Source organism: Loxodonta africana, chromosome 25 (assembly GCF_030014295.1).
Source record: "Loxodonta africana isolate mLoxAfr1 chromosome 25, mLoxAfr1.hap2, whole genome shotgun sequence".
Classification (NCBI taxonomy): domain Eukaryota; kingdom Metazoa; phylum Chordata; class Mammalia; order Proboscidea; family Elephantidae; genus Loxodonta; species Loxodonta africana.
The window spans coordinates 8,729,501-8,746,611 of record NC_087366.1 but is presented as its reverse complement, the minus strand read 5'-3'; the positions used below and the strand labels follow the sequence as shown (position 1 = coordinate 8,746,611).

The window sequence follows — 17,111 nt, the reverse complement described above, 5'->3', positions numbered from 1 at the left end:
AAAGCCCTGGCCCGGACGGCTTCACTGCAGAGTTCTACCAAAATTTCAGAGAAGAGTTAATACTACTAAAGGTATTTCACAGCATAGAAAAGGATAGAATACTCCCAAACTCGTTCTATGAAGCCAGCATATCCCTGATATCAAAACCAGCTAAAGACAGCACTAAAAAAGAAAATTACAGACCCATATCCCTCAGGAACTTAGATGCAAATATCCTCAACAAAATTCTAGCCAACAGAATTCAACAACGAATCAAAAAAATAATTCGCCATGACTAAGTGGGATTCATACCAGGTATGCAGAGATGGTTCAACATTAGAAAAACAATTAATGTGATCCATCGTACAAATAAAAGACAAGAACCACATGATCTTATCGATTGATGCAGAAAAGGCATTTGACAAAGTTCAAAACCCATTCATGATAAAAACTCTTAGCAAAATTAGAATAGAAGTAAAATCCCTCAACATAATAAAGGGCATTTATACAAAGCCAACAGCCAACATCATCCTAAATGGAGAGAGTCTGAATGCATTCCCCTTGAGATCGGGGACAAGACAAGGATGGTCTTTATCACCACCCTTATTCATCACTGTACTGGAGGTACATGGATGACAGGATCTTATGCACAGAAAAACCTAAAGAATCCTCAAGAAAACTACTGAAACTAATGGAAAAGTTCAGCAGAGTATTAGGATACAAGGTAAACATACAAAAATCAGTTGGAGTCCTCTACACCAACAAAAAGAACATCGAAGAGGAAATCACCAAATCCATACCATTTACAGTAGCCCCCAAGAAGATAAAATACTTAGGAATAAATCTTACCTGAGATGTAAAAGACTTGTACAAAGAAAACTACAATATGAATGCAAGAATCCAAGAGAGACCTACATAAAGTGGAAAAGTATACCTTGCTCATGGATAGGAAGATCAAACATTTTCTATTCTACCAAAAGCCATCGATAGGTAAAACACAATTCCGATCCAAATTCCAATGACAGTTTTTAATGAGATGGAGAAACAAATCATCAACTTCATATGGAAGGGAAAAAGGACCTGGATAAGTGAAGCATTACTGAAAAAGAAGAACAAAGTGGAAGGCCTCACTCTACCTGCTTTTAGAACCTATTATACTTCCACAGTACTCAAAACAGACTGGTACTGCTACAACAACAGAGACATAGACCAATGGAACAGAATGGAGAATCCAGACATAAATCCATTCACATATGAGCAGCTGATATTTGACAAAGGCCCAAAGTCAGTTAAATGGGGAAAAGACAGCCTGTTCAACAAATGGTGCTGGCATAACTGGATATCTATCTGCAAAAAAATGAAACAAGAGCCAAACCTCACACCATGCACAAACACTAACTCAAAAAGGGTCAAAGACCTAAATATGAAATTTAAAATGATAAATATCATGGAAGAAAAAATAGGGACAACGTTAGGAGTCCTAATACATGGCGTAAATGGTATAAAAAAACATTACTAAAGATGCAGAAGGAAAACTAGATAACTGGGAGCTCCTAAAAATCAAACACCTGTGCTTACCCAAAGACTTCACCAAAAGTAAAAAGACTACCTACAGACTGGGGAAAAGTTTTTAGCTATGACATTTCCGATCAGCGCCTGGCCTCTAAAATCTACATGATACTGCAAATACTCAGCTACAAAAAGACAGATAATTGAATTAAAAAATGGGTAAAGGATATGAACAGACACTGCACTAAAGAAGACATTCAGATCGCTAACAGATACATGAGGAATTGGTCACGATCATTAGCCATTAGAGAAATGCAAATCAAAACTACAATGAGATTCCCTCTCACTCCAACAAGGTTGGCATTAATCCAAAAAACACAAAATAATAAATTTTGGAGAGGTTGTGGAGAGACTAGAATACTTATACACTGTTGGTGGGAATGTAAAATGATACAATCACTTTGGAAACCGATTTGGCACTTCCTTAAAAAGCTAGAAACAGAACTACCATATAACCCAGCAATCCCACTCCTCAGAACATAGCCTAGAGAAATAAGTGCCTTTACAGAAGCAGATATATGCACACCCATGTTCATTGCAGCATTGTTTACAATTGCAAAAAGTGGAAGCAACCAATTGGCCCATCAACAGATGAATGAATAAATAAATTATGGTATATTCACACAATGGAATTCTACACATCGATGAAGAGCAATGATGAAACCATGAAACATTTCATAACATGAAGGAATATGGAAGGCATTACGCTGAGTGAAATTAGTTGCAAAAGGACAAATATTGTATAATACCACTATTATAAGTACACAAAAAATAGCTTAAACGGAAGAAAATATTCTTTGATGGTTATAGGGTAGGGAGGGTGGGAGGGAGAGGACTTTTCACTAATTAGATAGTAGATAAGAACTATTCTAGGTGAAGGGAAAGACAGCATACCATACAGAAGAGATTTGCACAACTGGACTAAACCAAAAGCAAAGAACTTTCCTGAATAAACTGAATGCTTTGAAGGCCAGCATAGCAGGGGCAGGAGTTTGGGGACCATAGTTTCGGAGGACATCTAAGTCATTAGCGTAATAAAATGTATTATGAAAACATTTTGCATCCCACTTTGGGGAGTGGTATCTGGGGTCTTAAATGCTAGCACGCGGCCATCTAAGATGTATCAGTTGGTCTCAACTCACCTGGAGCAAAGGAAAATGAAGAACACAAAAGACACAAGGTAATTATGAGCCCAAGAGACAGAAAGGGCCACATAAACCAGAGACTACATCAGCCTGAGACCAGAAGAACTAGATGGAGCCTGGCTACAATCAGTGACTGCCCTGACAGGGAATACAACAGAGAACCCCTGAGGGAGCAGGAGAGCAATGGGATGAGACCTCAAATTCTTGTAAAAAGACCAGACTTAATGGTCTGACTGAGACTAGAAGGACCCCAGAGGTCATGGTCCCCAGACTTTCTGTTAGCCCAAGACAAGAACCATTCCCAAAGGCAACTCTTTAGACAGGGACTGGACTAGGCTGTGGGATAGAAAATGATACTGGTGAAGACTGAGCTTCTTGGATCAAGTAGACACATGAGACTATGTGGGCAGCTCCTGTCTGGAGAAGAGATGTGAAGGCAGAGGGGGTCATAAATCGGTCGAATGGACACGAAAATAAAGAATAGAGGGAAGGAGTATGCTGTCTCAGAGGGAGTGCAACTAGGGGTGTATAGCAAGGGTGTATAAGTTTTTTTTGAAAGACCGACTTTGTAAGCTTTCAAAAAAAAAAAAAAAAGCTTTCACTTAAAGCGCAATAAAAAGGATGGATGCAGAGCCTCCTAGGTTTTAAAGGCTAAGTCATCGCATCCTGGGTTTCAAAGAGTCAGATGCGCACCTACTTTGTTCCAGAGTTTGGGGCTGCCGTTAAGTTTAGCCACTGCTCAAAGCTGAGGGGATGGGGTGCCATGCCCCAGGAGCAGGAGAAGGAAGCCTACAGGGGCTGAGGAGGTGAGATCACCACTTGGATGGGCTAGGACAATAAGGCTGCCCAAAGCCGAGCGAGAAGGGCTGCCATCCCAGTGGGCCTGGAGTATGAGGTTGAAGTCCTTGGCCAAGGGGCCCCCACCCAGAAGCCAGAAAGGATGGCTGTGATGGTTAAGATTGTGTGTCAGCTTGGCTGGGCTGTGATTCTCAGTGTTTATATGTGATCACTCCCATGATGAGATCTGCTGTGAGTTTCCTTGAGGGTGTGGCCTGCATCCAAATATAAGCAGATGTTCTAGCTTTTGCTCTCTCTGGATCCTGTGGCTACCTCCCAGGAAAGCTAAAAATTCCAGTGTTCCTACAAAGCCATAGATAAGTTTGAATCAATGTCATATATCAGGAAGTGAGTAATGCTATTCTGTAACAGCTTTTTTTTTGTAGCATTATAATTAATTTAAGGCCATGTTCAATGGCTTACTATTCTTCTATGTACAACTAACAGGATAAAATATTAAATGCCTTTTGATGTCCAATGGTCAAAGCACTGAAATTGAAGCAATATATATATATTGTTTCTTGGAACTATTATTTGAAAAAATTGAGTGTTTAGGCTTACACAGAATAATCTATTAAATTCTAAATTGCTTTTAATTTTTTTAATGTTTAATATCCTAAATACACTTTGAGAAATATTCTCTTCTATTTGCTATAAATGACTTTGAAAACAAACGAGGGAGTCACTGTTCATTGGTTCTATTTATGCTCTCCTAAAGGGAAAGCATTTAGGTTTAAGAGTAATTATCCTAATGCATTTGTTTTCCACTGAAAAGTGCTCCCTAAATAGACACACCAGGAATCCTTGTTTTAAAAAGTACTCAAAGTAAATAACTTTTTAAAATGAGTTCAAAGTTTATTTCCACTCAGTGAATGAGAAGGACGTTGAGGTCAAATGAGGAAAAAGAGCCAAATTTCTTGAACATTAAAATATTAGGCTACATTTTATAATTTTTTTTTTTTTTAATTTAAAGACGGATACATTTTATATCATTCATGGCCTTTTCTCCACCTAGTTACCAGAAGGTCCATTTGCTACATATTTCTAAGTCAAATAACATCATTACCTGATATTTATAAAATATCCTAGTGTAGACTGTGTCTTTTTATTTTTTGTAATTTGAGTGTTTGATGCTTATGAAAGGTGTCAGATTGACAACCCTAGAAACCAAAGTCCTCAATTTGTGCCTTATATAAGCCTTGCGGAAGCATAGCCTTCTCAATGAACCTAGCCAACATAGTTAGAACAGAGCAGTTTAAGCAATAACTGGATCGCTCAGGGCTTGGCCTCCTCACTGAATCTGTCAGCCAATGCACCAATTAACTCAAGTGCAATTTTTATGATGTGTACCAATTTCGTTGGAAAGTGACTACATAGCTGTAGGTTTTACAGTTGCCTCAAGAAACAAACAGTCTAAACTAATTGCAAAAGCTGTCATTGAGCCATGGAGTTTAAGAGTTTACTGAGAGATTTCTTGCAGTTTGCTTTGCACCTAATGCCATGATTTTACCTAAATTATACCATCTGCTTTGGATCCAAACATAAAACAAGAAAAAATTATTTAAATAATGTTGTAAGTGTACACCTAATGTGTTTTATTTATATGGTCACAAATTTCATTGTATACATAGAATAATTTCATTTTCTCAGTTATAATGCTTAACAAGTTCATTGTTACAAATTTTTTTTAATTAATTTTTATTAAGCTTCAAGTGAACATTTACCATCCCAATCAGTCTGTAACATGTAGGTTTACATACATCTTACTCCCTTCTCCCACTTGCTCTCCCCCTATTGAGCCAGCCCTTTCAGTCTCTCGTTTCGTGCCGATTTTGCCATCTTCCCTCTCTATCTTCCCATCCCCCCTCCAGTCAAGAGTTGCCAACACACTCTCCTGTGTCCACCTGATTTAATTAGCTCACTCTTCATCAGCATCTCTCTCCCCTCCACTGACCAGTCCTTTTCATGCCTGATGATTTGTCTTCGGGGATGGTTCCTGTCTTGTGCCATCAGAAGTTCTGGGGAGCATTGTCTCTGGGATTCCTCTAGTCGCAGTCATACCATTAGGTATGGTCTTTTCATGAGAATTTGGGGACTGTATCCCATTGGTCTCCTGCTCCCTCAGGAGTTGTCTGTTGTGCTCCCTGTCAGGGCAGACATCGATTGTGGCCGGGCACCAACTAGTTCTTCTGATCTCAGGATAATGTAGGTCTCTGGTTCATGTGGCCCTTTCTGTCTCTTGGGCTCTTAGTTGTCGTGTGACCTTGGTATTCTTCCTTTGCCTTTGCTCCAGGTGGGTTGAGACCAATTGATGTATCTTAGATGGCCACTTGTTGGCATTTAGGACCCCAGGCGCCACAATTCAAAGTGGGATGCAGAATGTTTTCATAATAGAATTATTTTGCCCATTGACTTAGAAGTCCCCTCAAACCATGTTCCCCAGACCCCAGCCCCTGCTCCGCTGACCTTTGAAACTTTCGTTTTATCCTGGAAACCTCTTTGCTTTTAGTCCAGTCCAATTAGGCTGACCTTCCTTGTATTGACTGTTGTCTTTCCCTTCACCCAAAGCAGTTCTTATCTACAGATTGATCAATAAAAAGCCCTCTCCCTCCCTCCTTCCCTCCGCCCTTTGTAACCACAAAAGTATGTGTTCTTCTCCGTTTTTTCTATTTCTCAAGATCTTATAATAGTGGTCTTATACAATATTTGTCCTTTTGCAACTGACTCATTTCGCTCAGCATAAAGCCTTCCAGATTCCTCCATGTTATGAAATGTTTCAGAGATTCGTCACTGTTCTTTATCGATGCGTAGTATTCCATTGTGTGAATATACCACAATTTATTTACCCATTCATCCGTTGACGGACAACTTGGTTGCTTCCAGCTTTTTGCTATTGTAAACAGAGCTGCAATAAACATGGGTGTGCATATATCTGTTTGTGTGAAGGCTCTTGCATCTCTAGGGTATATTCCGAGGAGTGGGATTTCTAGGTTGTATGGTAGTTCTATTTCTAACTGTTTAAGATAACGCCAGATGAATTTCCAAAGTGGTTGTACCATTTTACATTCCCACCAGCAGTATATGAGAGTTCCAATCTCTCCGCAGCCTCTCCAACATTTATTATTTTGTGTTTTTTGGATTAGTGCCAGTCTAGTTGGTGTGAGATGGAATCTCATCGTAGTTTTAATTTGCATTTCTCTAATGGCTAATGATCGAGAGCATTTTCTCATGTATCTGTTGGCTGCCTGAATATCTTCTTTAGTGAAATGTGTGTTCATATCCTTTGCCCACTTCTTGATTGGGTTGTTTGTCTTTTTGTGGTTGAGTTTTTGACAGAATCATGTAGATTTTAGAGATCAGGCGCTGGTCTGAGATGTCATAGCTGAAAATTCTTTCCCAGTCTGTAGGTGGTCTTTTTAGTCTTTTGGTGAAGTCTTTCGATAGGCATAGGTGTTTGATTTTTAGGAGCTCCCAGTTCTCTGGTTTCTCTTCATCATTTTTGGTAATGTTTTGTATTCTGTTTATGCCCTGTATTAGGGCTCCTAGGGTTGTCCCTATTTTTTCTTCCATGATCTTTATCGTTTTAGTCTTTATGTTTAGATCTTTGATCCACTTGGAGTTAGTTTTTGTGCCTGGTGTGAGGTATGGGTCCTGTTTCATTCTTTTGCAAATGGATATCCAGTTATGCCAGCACCATTTGTTAAAAAGACTATCATTTCCCCAATTGACTGACAGTGGGCCTTTGTCAAATATCAGCTGCTCATATGTGGATGGATTTATATCTGGGTTCTCAATTCTGTTCCATTGGTCTATGTGCCTGTTGTTGTACCAGTACCAGGCTGTTTTGACTACTGTAGCTGTATAATAGGTTCTGAAATCAGGTAGAGTGAGGCCTCCCACTTTCTTCTTCTTTTTCAGTAATGCTTTGCTTATCCGGGGGTTCTTTCCTTTCCATATGAAATTAGTGATTTGTTTCTCTATCCCCTTAAAATATGACATTGGTATTTGGATTGGAAGTGCATTATATGTATAGATGGCTTTGGTAGAATAGACATTTTTACTATGTTAAGTCTTCCTATCCATGAGCAGGGTATGTTTTTCCACTTAAGTATGTCCTCTTGAATTTCTTGTAGCAGAGTTTTATAGTTTTCTTTGTATAGGTCTTTTACATCCTTGGTAAGATTTATTACTAAGTATTTTATCTTCTTGGGGGCTACTGTGAATGGTATTGATTTGGTTATTTCCCCTTCGGTGTTCTTTTTGTTGATGTAGAGGAATCCAAGTGATTTTTGTATGTTTATTTTATAACCTGAGACTCTTCCAAACTCTTCTATTAGTTTCAGTAGTTTTCTGGAGGATTCCTTAGGGTTTTCCATGTATACGATCATGTCATCTGCAAATAGTGATAGCTTTACTTCCTCCTTGCCAATCCAGGTACCCTTTATTTCTTTGTCTAGCCTAATTGCCCTGGCTAGGACTTCAAGTACGATGTTGAATAAGAGCGGTGATAAAGGGCATCCTTGTCTGGTTCCCGATCTCAAGGGAAATGCTTTCAGGTTCTCTCCATTTAGAGTGATATTGGCTGTTGGCTTTGCATAGATGCCCTTTATTATGTTGAGGAATTTTCCTTCAATTCCTATTTTGGTAAGAGTTTTTATCATACATGGGTGTTGGACTTTGTCAAATGCCTTTTCTGCATCTATTGATAAGATCATGTGGTTTTTATCTTTTGTTTTATTTATGTGAGGGATTACATTAATGGTTTTTCTGATATTAAACCAGCCTTGCATACCTGGTATAAATCCCACTTGATCAGGGTGAATTATTTTTTTGATGTGTTATTGGATTCTATTGGCTAGAATTTTGTTGAGGATTTTTGCATCTATGTTCATGAGGGATATAGGTCTAAAATTTTCTTTTTTTGTAATGTCTTTACCTGGTTTTGGTATCAGGGAGATGGTAGCTTCATAGAATGAGTTGGGTAGCATTCCGTCTTTTTCTATGCTTTGAAATACCTTCAGTAGTAATGGTGTTAAGTCTTCTCTGAAGGTTTGGTAGAACTCTGCAGTGAAGCCATCTGGGCCAGGACTTTTTTTTGTTGGAAGTTTTTTGATTACCGTTTCAATCTCTTTTTTTTTTTGTTATGGGTCTATTTAGTTGTTCTACTTCTGAATGTGTTAGTTTAGGTAGGTAGTATTGTTCCAAGAATTTATTCATTTCCTCTAGGTTTTCAAATTTGTTAGAGTACAATTTTACGTAGTAATCTGAAATGATTCTTTTAATTTCATTTGGCTCTGTTGTGATGTGGTCCTTCTCGTTTCTTATTCGGGTTATTTGTTTCCTTTCCTGTTTTTCTTTAGTCAGTCTAGCCAATGGTTTATCAATTTTGTTAATTTTTTCAAAGAACCAGCTTTTGGCTTTGTTAATTCTTTCACTTGTTTTTCTGTTCTCTAATTCATTTAGTTCAGCTCTAATTTTTATTATTTCTTTTCTTCTGGTGCCTGATGGATTCTTTTGTTGCTCACTTTCTATTTGTTCAAGTTGTAGGGACAGTTCTCTGATTTTGGCTCTTTCTTCTTTTTGTATGTGTGCATTTATCGATATAAATTGGCCTCTGAGCACTGGTTTTGCTGTGTCCCAGAGGTTTTGATAGGAAGTATTTTCATTCTCGTTGCTTTCTAAGAATTTCCTTATTCCCTCCTTGATGTCTTCTATAACCCAGTCTTTTTTCAGCAGGGTATTGTTCATTTTCCAAGGATTTGATTTCTTTTCCCTAGTTTTTCTGTTATTGATTTCTAGTTTCATTGCCTTGTGGTCTGAGAAGATGCTTTGTAATATTTCGATGTTTTGGATTTTGCAAAGATTTGTTTTATGACCTAATATGTGGTCTATTCTAGAAAATGTTCCATGTGCACTAGAAAAAAAAGTATATTTTGCAGCAGTTGGGTGCAGAGTTCTGTATAAGTCAATGAGGTCAAGTTGGTTGATTGTTGTTAAGTAGGTCTTTCGTGTCTCTATTGAGCTTCTTACTGGATGTCCTGTCCTTCTCCGAAAGTGGTGTGTTGAAGTCTCCTACTATAAATGTGGAGGTGTCTATCTCACTTTTCAATTCTGTTAAAATTTGATTTATGTATCTTGCAGCCCTGTCATTGGGTGCATAAATATTTAATATGGTTATATCTTCCTGATCAATTGTCCCTTTTATCATTATATAGTGTCCTTCTTTGTCTTTTGTGGTGGATTTAAGTCTAAAGTCTATTTTGTCAGAAATTAATATTGCTACTCCTCTTCTTTTTTGCTTATTGTTTGCTTGATATATTTTTTTCCATCCTTTGAGTTTTAGTTTGTTTGTGTCTCTAAGTCTGAGGTGTGTCTCTTGTAGGCAGCATATAGATGGATCATGTTTCTTTATCCAGTCCGTGACTCTCTGTCTCTTTACTGGTGCATTTAGTCCATTTACATTCAGCGTAATTATAGATAAATAAGTTTTAGTGCTGTCATTTTGATGCTTTTTCATGTGTGTTGTTGGCCATTTCATTTTTCCACATGCTTTTTTGTGCTGAGACGTTTTTCTTAGTAGCTTGTGAGATCCTCATTTTCATAATGTTTAACTATGTGCTTGTTGAGTCGTTACGTTTTTCTTGGCTTTTTTCTTGAGTTATGGAATTGATATTTCTTTTTGTGGTTACCTTATTATTTACCGCTATTTTTCTAAGTAAAAACCTAACTTGTATCCTTCTATATCGCCTTGTATCACTCGCCATCTGGCAGTTCAATGCCGCCTATATTTAGTACCTTTTTGATTATTGTGATCGTTAATCTATTGATTTCCATGATTTCCTGTTGTGTGTATTATTTTGTTTATTTATTTATTTTTTAGAATTAGTCTTAATTCGTTTGTTTTTGTGCTTTCCCTATTTGAGTTGTGTTGATATCAGGATGTTCTGTTTTGTGACCTTGTATTGTGCTGGTACCTGATATTATTGGTCATCAGGCCAAACAATCTCCTTTAACATTTCTTGCAGTCTTGGTTTAGTTTTTGCAAATTCTCTAAACTTGTGTTTATCTGTAAATATCTTAATTTCTCCTTCATATTTCAGAGAGAGTTTTGCTGGATATATGATCCTTGGTTGGCAGTTTTTCTCCTTCAGTGCTCTGTATACGTCATCCCATTCCCTTCTTGCCTGCATGGTTTCTGCTGAGTAGTCTGAACTTATTCTTATTGATTCTCCCTTAAAGGAAACCTTTCTTTTCTCCCTGGCTGCTTTTAAAATTTTCTGTTTGTCTTTGGTTTTGGCAAGTTTGATGGTAATATGTCTTGGTGTTTTTCTTTTTGGATGAATCTTAAATGGGGTTTGATGAGCATCTTGGATAGATATCCTTTCGTCTTTCATGATGTCAGGGAAGTTTTGTGTCAGGAGTTCTTCAACTATTTTCTCTGTGTTTTCTGTCCCCCCTCCCTGTTCTGGGACTCCAATCACTCGCAAGTTATCCTTCTTGATAGAGTCCCACATGATTCTTAGGGTTTCTTCATTTTTTTTTAATTCTTGTATCTGATTTTTTTTCAGCTATGTTGGTGTTGATTCCCTGGTCCTCCAGAAGTCCCAGTCTACATTCTAATTGCTCGAGTCTGCTCCTCTGACTTTCTATTGCATTGTCAAATTCTGTAATTTTATTGTTAATCTTTTGGATTTCTACATGCTGTCTCTCTATGGATTCTTGCAACTTATTAATTTTTCCACTATGTTCTTGAATAATCTTTTTGAGTTCTTCAACAGTTTTATCAGTGTGTTCCTTGGCTTTTTCTGCAGTTAGCCTAATTTCATTTGTGATATCTTTAAGCATTCTGTAAATTAGTTTTTTATATTGTGTATCTGATAATTCCAGGATTGTATCTTCATTTGGGAAAGATTTTGATTCTTTTGTTTGGGGGGTTGGAGAAGCTGTCATGGTCTGTTTCTTTATGTGGTTTGATATGGACTGCTGTCTCCGAGCCATCACTGGGAAACTAGATTTTCCAGGTAATCAGCTAAAAAAAATGCAGTCAAATCCCTATCTGAATTCTCCCTCTGGCTCCAGGTATTTGGATGTTAATGGAGCCGCCTGGGGAGGGTGGGGGATGGATCAGAGACCTAGGAGTGTAGCACCACAGAATATAGAGCTGATCACCGCGTTCACGCTCCGCCCCCGTCCGCCAAAATCTGGGCGGGATGGCTCCCCGGTTGGGATGCTACTCTCCCCACTCCGAGACCAGTCACTTCCTCCTGGGGACTTCTCCCTCCGGTGCGCAGCACCGCTCGCGTGAACTGGGTGGGAGTCTCCCGCAAGAACGGGTGGGCCTGTCCCCAGGGTCTATTCAGGAGAATATAATTGGACCCCGTGCTCACGCCCCCCCGCTTTCGCCAAAATCCCAGCGGGACGGCTCCCGGGTTGGGACGCTGCTCTCCCCGCTCCAAGACCTGTCACTTCCTCCTGGCAACTTCTCCCTCCGGTGCTCCGCTCCACACGCGTGAACTGGGTGGGCGTCCCCCCGCACGAACGTGTGGGCGCCACCCCGGGGTCACTTTAGGGAAATATAGCTGATCCCCCTTGCTCGCGCCCCACCCGCTTCTCGCCAAATTCCCGGCGGGACGGCTCCCCGGCTGGGAAGCTGCTCTCCCCACGCCAATATCAGTCACTGCCTCCCGGGTGCTTCTCCCTCCGGCTGCGCCGCTACGCCGCCCTTGCCAACCAGCTAGACTTCCTCCTGGGATGGGTTCGGGGGGGTAGGGCTAGGCCCCTTGTCTGTGCCGTCTGCCCCCCTGGGCTCTGCCCCAGATCGGGCTCCGAAGGTCACCTGCCTGGTACGCTGGCCCCTAGTTCTGAAAACGGTCGCTGTCTGCCTGTATTTGTTCGTTTTCCGTCTCTAAGTCTGTGCTTGTTGTTCAGAGTTCGTAGATTGTTATGTATGTGATCGATTCCCTTGTTTTTCCGAGTCTTTGTTACAAGAGGGATCCGCGGTAGTATCCACCTAGTCCGCCATCTTGGCCCCGCCTCCCATTGTTATAAATTTGAGTCAAGTAACATTTGGCTTTCTGAAGGTGCAGTTTTTAAAATACATAATAATAATCTGTGTAAAATCTGTCCTTATGACTTTCTGACAATTCTTGAAAAGGCTAAATATATGGATAACTGCTATCTTTTGGTTATTTGAAAATCAGATAGTCTCGTGGGTCTGTAAAACTAATGTAAAAAACTGAGAGACCACTAAGTGATCTTATATGAATGTTGCACCAAAAGGGAAGATGGTGGGTACACAGATTAGAGTGGAAGAGAACTTGGTTATTAGTGCAGGGTTAAGGCAGAAGAAAACTAGAAAGCTTATATGCACCTTTCTCTATTCCATAATGCTCAGGATGGATCATTGTCTACAAAATGGTCACTGAAGGCAGAATGTTGTTAGGTGCCATCGAGTCAGTTCCGACTCATAGCAACCCCATGTACTACAGAAGGAGACTGCCTGGCCCAGCACCTTCCTCATAATCATTGTTATGCTTGAGCCTATTGTTGCAGCCACTATGTCAATCCATCTAATTGAGGGTTTTCCTCTTATTCGCTGACCGTCTACCTTACCAAGCATGATATCCTTCTCCAGGTACTGATCCTTCCTGATAACGTGTTCAAAATATGTGAGACGAAATCTCACCGTTCTTGCTTCCAAAGACCATTCTGTCTGTACTTCCTTCAAGACTGACTTGTTTGTTCTTCTGGCAGTCCCTCGTATATTCAATACTCTTCACTAACACCATAATTCAAAGGAATCAATTCTTCTTTGGTTTTCCTTATTCATTGTTCAGCTTTCACATGCATATGAGGTGGCAGAAAAATACCATGGCTTGGTTCAGGTGCACCTTAGACCTCAAAGTGAGATCTTTGCTTTCTAACACTTTAAAGAGTTTTTTTAAAAATAATAATAATAATAATTTTTACTGTGCTTTAAGTGAATGTTTACAAATCAAGTCAGTCTCTCACACAAGAACCCATATACACCTTGCTACACACTCCCAATTACTCTCCCCCTAATGAGACAGCCCACTCTCTCCCTCCACTCTCTCTTTTCATGTCCATTTCGCCAGCTTCTAACCCCCTCCACCCTCTCATCTCCCCACCAGGCAGGAGATGCCAACATAGTCTCAAGTGTTCACCTGATCCAAGAAGCTCACTCCTCACCAGCATCCCTCTCCAACACATTGTCCAGCCCAATCCATGTCTGAAGAGTTGGCTTTGGGAATGGTTCCTGTCCCAGGCCAACAGAAGGTCTGGGGGCCATGACCACCAGGGTCCTTCTAGTCTAAGTCAGACCATTAAGTCTGGTCTTATGAGAATTTGAGGTCTGCATCCCACTGCTCTCCTGCTCCCTCAGGGGTTCTCTGTTGTGTTCCATGTCAGGGCAGTCATTGGTTCTAGCTGGGCACCGTCTAGTTCTTCTGGTCTCAGGATGATGTAGTCACTGGTTCATGTGGCCCTTTCTGTCTCTTGGGCTCATAATTACCTTGTGTCTTTGGTGTTCTTCGTTCTCCTTTGATCCAGGTGGGTTGAGACCAATTGATACATCTTAGACGGCTGCTTGCTAGCATTTAAGACCCCAGACGCCCCTCTTCAAAGTGGGATGCAGAATGTTTTCTTAATAGATTTTATTATACCAATTGACTTAGATGTCCCCTGAAACCATGGTCTCCAGACCTCTGCCCCTGCTACGCAGCCTTGGAAGCATTCAGTTTATTCAAGAAACTTCTTTGCTTTTGGTTTAGTCCAATTGTGCTGACCTCCCCTGTATTGTGTGGTATCTTTACCTTCACCTAAAGTAGTTCTTATCTACTATCTAATTAGTGAATACTTCTCTCCCACCCTCCCTCCATCCCCCTTCTCATAACCACAAAAAGAATGTTTTCTTCTCAATTTAAACTATTTCTCGAGTTCTTATAATAGTGGTCTTATACAATATTTGTACTTTTGCAACTGACTCATTTCACTCAGCATAATGCCTCCCAGGTTCCTCCATGTTATGAAATGTTTCACAGATTCTAAAGAGGTTTTTTTGCAGCACAGTTGCCCAACGAGATACATCATTTGATTTCTTGAGTGTGCTTACTTGGGTGTTGACTGTGGATCCAAGTAAAATGAAATCCTTGACAACTTCAGTACGTTCTCCATTTATCACCATTTTGCTTATGGCTCCAGGTGTGGAGATTTTTGTTTTCTTTATGTTGAGATGTAATCCATAGGGAAGGCTGTAGTCTTTGAACTTCATCAATAAGTGCTTCAAGTCCTCTTCACTTTCAGCAAGCAAGGTTGTATCATCTGCATAATGCAGGTTGTTAATGAGTCTTCTCCCAATCCTGATGCATGTTTATCTTCATATATTCCAACTTCTTGAATTATTTGCTCAGCATACAGGCTGAATTAGCATGGTGAAAGGATACAGCCCTGATGCACACCTTTACTGACTTTACACTGTATCCCCTTGTTCTGTTCAAATGACCACCTCTTGGCCTGTATACAGGTTTCTCTTGAGCACAATTAAGTGTTCTGGAATCCCCATTCTTTGCAATGTTATCCATAATTTGTTATTATTCACAGTCAATGCCTTTGCAGAGTCAATAAAATGTAAGTAAACATCTTTCTGGTATTCTCTGCTTTCAGCCAAGATCCACCTGACGTCAACAATGATATCCCTCATTCCACATCCTCTTCTGAAACTGGCTTGAACTTCCAGCAGTTCCCTGTCAAATGTAATGCTGTAAGTGCTTTTAAATGATCTTTAGCAAAATTTTACTTGCATGTGATATTAATGATATTGTTCAATAATTTCTGCATTTCATTGGATTGCCTTTCTTTCAAATGGGCACTGATATGGGTTTCTTCCAGTCTGTTGGCCCGAAAGTTGTCTTCCAAATTTCTTACCATAGGCAAGTGAGCACCTCTAGTGCTGCATCCATTTTTTGAAGCATCTCAGTTGTAGTCTATAAATTCCTGGAGCCTTGTTTTTTGCACGTATCTTCCTTGCAGCTTGTACTTCTTCCTTTAGTACCATTGGTTCTTGATCATATGTTACCTCCTGAAATGCTTGAACATGGGCCAATTCTTTTTTGGTAAAGTGACTGTGTGTATTCCTTCCATCTTCTTTTGATCCTTCCTGCATCTTTCAATATTTTACCTGTATTGCAGTATTGCAATTCAGTATTGCAACTCAAAGCTTGATTTTTTTTCTTCAGTTCTTTCAACTTGAGAACTGCAGAGTGTATTCTTCCCTTTCGGTTTTCTATCTCGAGGTCTTTGCACATTGCATTAAAATACTTTACTTTGTCTCTTTTGAGTGCCCTTCTTGAACAACACAAAAAACTAAGGCCAAAGATGAAGAAATTGAAGGCTTTTTTTTTTTTTACCAACTTCTGCACGTAAAATTGATCAAACATACAATCAAGATGCATTTATAATTACTTGCAATTGGAATGCAAAAGTTGGAAACAAAGAAGTATCAGTAGTTTGAAAATGTGGTCTTGGTGATAGAAATGATGCTGGAGATAGCATGAGAGAATTTTGCAAGACCAATGACTTCTTTTTTGCAAATATCATTTTTCAACAACATAAATGATGACTGTACACATGGACCTCCCCAGATGGAATACACAGGAATCAACTATACCTGTGGAAAGAGAGAATGCGAAAGCTCAATATCATCAGTCAGAACAAGGCCAGGGGCTAATTGTGGAACAGGTCATCAATTGCTTATATGCAAGCAAGTCGAAGCTGAAGAAAATTAGAACAAGTCTACGAAAGCCAAAGTATGACCTTGAGTATATTCCATCTGAACTTAGAGACCATCTCAAAAATAAATTTGATGCAATGAACACTAATGACTGAAGACTAGACAAATTGTGGAACGACATCAAGGACATCAGATATGAAGAAACCAAAAGGTCATTAAAAAGACAGGAAAGAAAGAAAAGACCAAAATGGAAGTTAGCAGAGACTCTGAAACTTCCTCTTGATAATATAGAGTAGCCAAAGTGAATGGAAGAAATGATGAGGGCAGAATAGCAAGAGTCAACCCAGCTCTTCTAGGACCAGAGACAAATCTGTCTAGAATGAGACACTAATAAAATACTCTTAAATAGACAAGGTGAAACTTTTCCCACCCTATCACTACACATTTTGGGCAAGGAGATTACAATTTGGGAAGGAAAGAGTTCTGAAAAAGAATAATACCCAAACATGAGGCTGAGAAAATGACTTGAAGGCCAAGGTAACTAATCTGCAGGGCAGATATATTCAGTCAGTGGTACTAAGGTCTCTTTGTTTGGAAGCATATTTCCCAATTTCTTCCCCTTAAGAAGAACAGAAGTCCAGAATGTCAACCTTTCACCCCTCAATGCAACTCAAGAGAGTGGGGAGATAAGAAAAATTTGAGAAACAGAAATGCATATTAAAGTAAGAATTAAAGCTGAATAGTTTATACTATACAAAACAAAATTACCATAACTGACAACTGAAAAAAAGAATCAAAATACATCTAAAATTTTCTAAAAGAGTTAAAGGCAA

The 17,111-nt window shown here is 39.5% G+C and overlaps 1 long non-coding RNA gene across 2 annotated transcripts in view; it reads left to right on the top strand.

Annotated features, from left to right (window-relative positions):
* LOC111750918 (uncharacterized) overlaps positions 1-17,111 on the top strand; it is a 463,388-nt gene that overhangs the window by 101,810 nt on the left and 344,467 nt on the right. For both annotated transcript variants that reach the window (XR_010319348.1, XR_010319347.1), the window contains exon 3: positions 15,213-15,309. This is a non-coding gene — a long non-coding RNA (uncharacterized LOC111750918). The remainder of the gene's footprint in view (positions 1-15,212; positions 15,310-17,111) is intronic.